The following is an 8,045-nucleotide window of genomic DNA, read 5'->3' as shown; positions in this document are numbered from 1 at the left end:
TCTAGGTCGTGGCCGGCTTGAACAAAACCGTCTGAGTCAAGTTGAGTTTTGACTTTTGCCTTTGGCTGTGCGTGTGCGGATCCGAACGGCAGTGTGGCTCCTGATGACTAGTAGTACTACTTGCGACCATATAGCAGACCGTCTCATATTCCCTCATGCAAATAGTAACAACAGTGATCTATCAAATCCCCTGATGAATTGTTGTATTGTCTTAGCCAGCAAAATTTTGCATGGCGGTGTAACCAGACAGATCTCACACTTCCGTACTGTGGGAGAAGCAATAATATTCGGTCGACCCAGACAGATTGCCCAATCACGTGCGGAAACAACAACAGGAAGTTGGATTCGATGGATCATCTAGGGTTGCGTGCGGCAGCGCTTGCAACCTTAATCTCTTCAATCTTCAAACATGCATACCGGGTTATCCTGCATGCTTTCCATGTTGGCGCTTTCTCACATGTCGCAAGTTTCTCAATTCCTGAAGAGATCCTTCCAAGAACTCAACACCACCGTGCGCCAGCCCCACGATGGGCGCCAACTGTCGTGGAATTGTCACGTCAGATGTCCCTAGTGTGAGGACTTAGTCGTGAGGCCAACGCATCTATGCGGTAGCTTGAAGGGGTTGGTCAGAATTGAGAGACGCAAGGCGGATCAACACACAAGACAAGGATTTAGACAGCTTCGGGCCCCGGGAAACATCATCCGGTAATAGACCTACATGATGTTTGTGGCTAGGTCTCATTATGCTCATGAGGGAGTCGCCGTAAACCGGCTCTCCTCTAGTTGTGTCTAGCCTTATCGATTCTTTTCTGTCCTCCCTCTTGGGGTGCCTTGCCCCTCCTTATATATGTTTGAAGGGGCGGGTTACATGACTAGTCCTAATAAGATTATGATTAATCTATTACAAGTGGAGTTCTAATCTTGCTTCTTTTGTAGGAGAATATTCCTTATGCCTTTCTCGTAAACCGACCCACGTTCATATGAACCGGCCTATTGGGCCTTGGGCCTTATTGTCTATCTGGCCCACCCACCGGGTCACTAGTGAATCATAATGCCCCACGGCGGGTTGTCTGTAAACCGCCAGGTCAGGACGGGTCACTCCTTGAGCCGTTATGTGTCGGTCGGGTCTCCAATAAACTGCCAAGTCCAACCGGGTCATACCGCGGGGTATATCCCCGATAGTGCAGATTCACTCATTTTGCTCCATATGTACTCCATCTTGGTGTAGTCTAGTCACTTGTTGAAATCTCTAGAAAGGCAAATACTCCTTTCTGGTTTACAGGGCTATACTAGCAAGTACGTACTACAATAGTGGGCTCACATAGCAATTTTGTCTCATGCAAGAGCCTGGCTATATGCATGCTCCAAGGTTCGCAACTGCCACGTTCGGGTTGCGCTTGGCTCTTCGCCTCTTCGAGAAGACGAACAACGATGTTACTACTACTGCTTCTACAGTATCGAATCCACTGCTGCATGTCCGTCCACCGCGAGCGGGAGGGATAGCTTGTTGTAGTACTATAAGCAAAAGCATGTCCTCGTCTGCGAGCCACCGCGCGCATGGGCGAGGGAGAAGGCGTGTAGTAGTAAAATCAAGCTTCTCCTCATTGTACGAGTTGACGCGACACATCATAGTACTGGCCCCATATGCTTGCCTCTAAACTTGGCTGAAAGACCCGCAGTGTACAATATATTTGCTGCAACCTCTAACATTTACCCACCACAAATTAAAATATATATTCCTATCTTGAACAGATGAGCGTGCAAACTACAATCACCAGGATGACAGGTAGGGCTAGAAGATTATTTTAATTAAAAAACAACTTCGAGACGGCCATATAGCATCGAGCCGACCCCAACGATTTTAAGCTTACAGGAACGATACACGCTATCCTAGATTACTCTACACATGAAACTGCCACAAGAGCGTTCGAGCTGCACTTGGATCTTCGCCTCTTCGGGAAGTCAAACAATGATGGAGTACTAGTGCACTGGAGGAGTACTAAAATATGCTTCTGGCCATCTGACATCGATTGAACTGCTGCATGTCCATCGCGTGCAGGAGGGAGAGCGTGTAGTGAAAGCTTCTCCTAGTCCTGCCAACCACCATGCTCATGGGCGAGGGAGGGATGCAGCTTCATTGACTTAGTGCCCCTGACTTTGCGTGTATGACAGGTGGGCCCAACAGGTGGGTGGCCAACCTGTCGTACAGCCAAAGGCAGGTGCAGTTAAGGCACCGGTGCTCAGTCCGCGAGGGAGAGGATAATTGAACTTCTCATTGTTGTACGAGTTGACACGACACATCAAAGCACTGCACTCGATATATTTCAATAATTTGCCTTTACCGATGCATTAATTACAACGCATGCATGCATGTCGTGACTCTCCTTTTGATACTTGCATGTGTTGATTTAATGCACTTTGAAGTAGTATGAATATGTGATGGTAAAGCTTTGTAATGCCTCGGCCCTAAAGCGAGAGATGGTTGTGCACGAGGAGGGCGAGATCATGCAGACGGAACAGGACTCGACGATGGAGCTCTCTATGGTCTAAATGGGCCTTACCTTGCTCCACTGCCCCTTGTGCCTCCGCCCCTTGAAGCCTCCAGTGTATGCGGTTCGAATACACCTCGTCCGTTTGGCTGATCGAGCAAGGTGCAGGTTTCTTGATTGATGTGTTGTTCGATTTATTTGTGCAGTGCAAGGGAGGGCACCTGGCCTGCGAGGACTGCCGCATCGAGCGCCCCGGGAACCAGCGGCAGTGCCAGAAGTGCGAGCACGGCGGTGGCTTCAACATGCAGAACCCGGCGGTGGACGTTGTCCTTTCGTTGGTGAGGGTGGAGTGCCCGCATGAAGGCTGTGGGCTCTATGTCACTTACCACAAGCTTGCCGATCACCAGAGCGTGTGTCCGCTCATGCCCTGCAAATGCCCCGTGCCCGTCTGCGGCTACGAAGGCCCGCCGCCGGTGCTCTACCACCACATCAGCACCGCACATCCAATGCCCGTGCACAGGATCCAGTACAGCAAGGTGCTCCAGCTGCAAGTGCCACTAACGGAGCCACGGCTCTTGCTGTTCACGGAGGAGGATGGCTGCGCGTTTTTCTTGGTCGGCAGTGTGCTCGACATCGGTGCGCCTATCGCCGTGTCGGTCGTCTGCATCAGAGCGGGGGCGTCCCCACTACCGCACTACGTGGCCAAGATGTGGGCGAACGGCCCGCCGGGGGAGCCCAAAGGCACGACCAACGTCGTCAAGGTGGAAATGGAGGTGACAAGCAGCAAGGATCCTCGCGATGTCGCCGTGCAGGAGCTGACCTTCTTCACAGTTCTGCCCAAGCTGCTGGCCGGGACTAAGCTGGTGTCCCTCCACATTCAGATTGACAAGCTCATGTCCTAAATGTTTCTACAGTGCCTTCTGTTTATCTTAGTAATATGATAATATAGGGATTAGCTCAGTCTACTTTAGCTTAAGAGATGGTGGGTTTTGGTGGCGATGCAACAATTACTTCGACATCATATCATTAATTTCCAACATTCGAACGGATATTTTGTGTCTGTTGGATATAAAGTTCCTTTGGGTAAGAAGTACTACTTGTCATCAAAATCGATAAAAGGAGATGTATCTAGACGTATTTTAGTTCTAGATACGTCCCTTTTTATCCATTTTGATGACAAGTATTTTCGTACAGAGGGAGCTTATATGCTTGTTTGTTCATGAAGTGTTTCATACTTGTGTGAGTTGACGCGACACATCAAAGTAGTACTACTGCTAGTAGTACTCCCTCCAACCCTAATTTCGCTGCGCATAAGTTGAGGCGCAGATACCAAGCAGGGTCTGGTTGTGTTGGACAACTCACCGGACTGCGCACCAGGCAGACGAAGCTCGTGTCGTGTTGGTGCCGTGTGCGGCCTGCACATTAACCAAAACCTCGCGCCTCCAACTTAGTCTCTGTGTTTTAAACTTCTCAATCTCAAAGCCAAGGAGCAACGTGAAACCTATGATGGAGCCAATCGAATGGTTGAGAACACTACAATTCGTAGCTACAAATGCGTGTGTGAGAGAGGACAAGTGCGTGCGTGCACCTCTTCTCTTCCTGTATAACGTACTAAACTCGGAGTACAAGTGTATGTGGGTGGCATCGACCTAGGGAGCTAGAGATGGTGCGTGCGAGAAGTCCCGAGAGATAGGTGTAATGCGTCTGAAAAAAGGACTAGTCTATAGCTCGCCACGCGGCTATTCCTGTCAAACACCCCAATAACCGTAAGATATGTATTCGACGGTGCCAGTTATTGCACGTACACAACAGTACAAAAAGAACTGCCATGGCATATGCTACACCATGGCCGAGAACACATGCCCACGTTATGCCATCTGGGAATAGTGCCACACTTCAAAACTAGAACCGCCAATAAATTTTGAGCTTGCGTCTCGTCACATTCCAAATTACTAGTACTACCACGCTATATTTAATTGCAAACTTGTTCACACCGATCACAACATAAACGGTTTCCCACTTAGGAGTGTATTAGTACTCGGTTATAAATACTACTATGCCAAGATGACTGCACATTCCTCTGTAACTCCTCATCCACAAAAACAAACAAGTCATTCAGCATCCTTCCCTTGCATTTGCCATGGCCAGCGTGAGTTCTGGGTCGAGAGATTACCACCAGGGAGAGGCAAGCATGGAAGCAGAAGCACGAGAGATGTCCCGCCTCGCTGTGAAAGCAGCCGACATGTCCCGCCACACGGAAGTAGCAGCACAGAGGTCCTACCGCGCCGCCGAAGCAGCACGGAGGTCCCACCGTGCTATAGATGCAGCAGACTGGTTCGGCCACGCCACGGAAGCAGCAGAGATGTCCCGCCGTGCCACCAATGCAGCAGAGATGTCCCTCCACGCTGCGGTGGCCTGGGAAAATGTCTCATGGGCAGGCGACGACTCTTACAGGCGCATGCATGCGATCATCCATAGCCAGATGGATCAGATCTCCGGCTGGGCGAGGTTGCAGGACGACATGAAAGCCTCGTTTGAACAGGCTACCGGCGTCATCCGGCAACTAAGGGAGGCCAATGAGAGGCTCCGGGCCGAGCGTGACCTGCTGAGGGCGAAGGTCGTCCAAAGTGCAGACCAGCGGGGAGGAGACCAGTGCCTTGTTGAAGAGGACCGGCATCATCGTCAAGAAACATATGGACGAGAATGACATGCTCCGCATCAAGCGCCAAAGGCTGGTGGAGGAATCCGTGGATGCTCTCAAGTAGCATCTTGATGAACCACAAGTATAGGGGATCTATCGTAGTCCTTCCGATAAGTAAGAGTGTCGAACCCAACGAGGAGCAAAAGGAAATGACAAGCAGTTTTCAGTAAGGTATTCTCTGCAAGCACTGAAATTGTAGGTAACAGATAGTTTTGTGATAAGATAATTTGTAACGGGTAATAAAGTGCAACAAGGTGGCCCAATCCTTTTTGTAGCAAAGGACAAGCCTGGACAATTTCTTATAATGAGAAAAGCGCTCCCGAGGTCACATGGGAATTATCGTCAAGCTAGTTTTCATCATGCTCATATGATTCGCGTTCGGTACTTTGAAAATTTGATATGTGGGTGGAGCGGTGCTTGGGTACTGCCCTTACTTGGACAAGCATCTCACTTATGATTAATCCCTATTGCAAGCATCCGCAACTACAAAAGAAGTATTACGGTAAACCTAACCATAGCATGAAACTAGTGGATCCAAATCAGCCCCTTACGAAGCAACGCATAAACTAGGGTTTAAGCTTCTATCACTCTAGCAACCCATCATCTACTTATTACTTCCCAATGCCTTCCTCTAGGCCCAAATAATGGTGAAGTGTCATGTAGTCGACGTTCACATAACACCACTAGAGGAGAGACAACATACATCTCATCAAAATATCGAACGAATACCAAATTCACATGACTACTAATAGCAAGACTTCACCCATGTCCTCAGGAACAAACATAACTACTCACAAAGCATATTCATGTTCATGATCAGAGGAGTATTAATATGCATTAAGGATCTGAACATATGATCTTCCACCAAGTAAACCAATTAGCATCAACTACAAGGAGTAATCAACACTACTAGCAACCCACAGGTACCAATTTGTGGTTTTGATACAAGATTGGATGCAAGAGATGAATTAGGGTTTTGAGAGGAGATGGTGCTGGTGAATATTTTGATGGAGATTGAGCCCCTCCCGATGAGAGGATCGTTGGTGATGACGATGGTGATGATTTCCCCCTCCCGGAGGGAAGTTTCCCCGGCAGAACAGCTCCGCCGGAGCCCTAGATTGGTTCCGCCAAGGTTCCGCCTCATGACGGTGAAGTTTCGTCCTGTAAGCTTGCTTATGAATTTTTTTTCCAGGGTAAAAGCCTTCATATAGTAGAAGATGGGCACCGGAGGGCCACCAGGGGGCCCAGGAGACAGGGGGCGCGCCTAGTAGGGGTGGGCGCGCCCCCACCCTCCTGGCCACGGTGTGGGCCCCCTCTGGTATTTTCTTCGCTCAATAATTCTTATTAATTCCAAAAGTGACTTCCGTGGAGTTTCAGGATTTTTGGAGCGGTGCAGAATAGGTTTCCAATATTTGCTTTTTTCCAGCCAGAATTCCAGCTGCTGGCATTCTCCCTCTTCATGATAAACCTTGTAAAATAAGAGAGAATAGCCATAAATATTGAGACATAACGTGTGATAACAACCCATAATGCAATAAATATTGATATAAAAGCATGGTGCAAAATGGGTGTATCAACTCCCCAAGCTTAGACCTCGTTTGTCCTCAAGCGGAAGCCGAAATCGAAAAATATGTCCACATGTTTAGAGATAGAGGTGTCGATAAAAATAGAATACGGACATGAGGGCATCATGATCATTCTTATAACAACAACATATATAAATTTTACCATATGATTTCTTATCCTTAAGTAACAATCGATTCACAATGTCAAGTATGGTTCAGAAACTTCATTGGGAACTACCAAACTATAATCTCAGTCACTGAAGCAATTGCAATTTATCATAACATCGGAAAGAGTCAAGAATAGAGCTTTTCAGCAAGTCCGCATACTCAACTATCATATAGTCTTCTACAATTGCTAACACTCACGCAATGCTTGTGGTTATGGAGTTTTAATCGGACACTGAGAAAGATAGGGGCTTATAATGTTGCCTCCCAACATATTCACCTTTGGGTGATGTCAACAATAATAGCTCATGCTAACTTACATCCAATTGGATATATATATATATATATATATATATATATATATATATATATATATATATCAGGATCTTTCCAACACGAGGTGCTTGCCAAAGGATAAAATGAAAAAGGGAAAGGTGAAGATCACCTTGACTCTTGCAAAAAGTAAAAGACATAAAGTAAAAGATAGGCCCTTCGCAGAGGGAAGCAGAGGTTGTCATGTGCTTTTAGGGTTGGATGCACAAAATATTAATGCAAACGAATGTCACTTTATATTGCCACTTGTGATATGAACCTTTATTATGCAGTCCATCGCTTTTATTACTTCCGTATCACACGATCGTATAAAGCTTATTTTCTCTGCACTAATAAGTCATACATATTTAGAGAGCAATTTTTATTGCTTGCAACATGATAACTTACTTGAAGGATCTTACTCAATCCATAGGTAGGTATGGTGCACTCTCATGGCAAAACTGGGTTTAAGGATATTTGGAAGCACAAGTAGTATCTCTACTTGGTGCAAGGAATTTTGGCTAGCATGAGGGGGAAAGGCAAGCTCAACATGTTGGGAAGATCAATGACAATATACTTTAACTGAGATGTGAGAGAACATAAACCATTACGTTGTCTTTCTTGTCCAACATCAACTCTTTAGCATGTCATACTTTATGAGTGGTCATAATCATAAAAGATGTCCAAGATAGTATATTTATATGTGAAAACCTCTCCTTCCTTATTACTTCCTATTAATTGCAACGATGACCAAAACTACGTTTGTCAACTCTCAACAACTTTAATGCCTCATACTTTTTATATGTGAAGTCA

This window comes from Triticum aestivum, chromosome 6B (assembly GCF_018294505.1).
Source record: "Triticum aestivum cultivar Chinese Spring chromosome 6B, IWGSC CS RefSeq v2.1, whole genome shotgun sequence".
Lineage (NCBI taxonomy): Eukaryota > Viridiplantae > Streptophyta > Magnoliopsida > Poales > Poaceae > Triticum > Triticum aestivum.
This window is presented reverse-complemented; position numbering follows the sequence as displayed.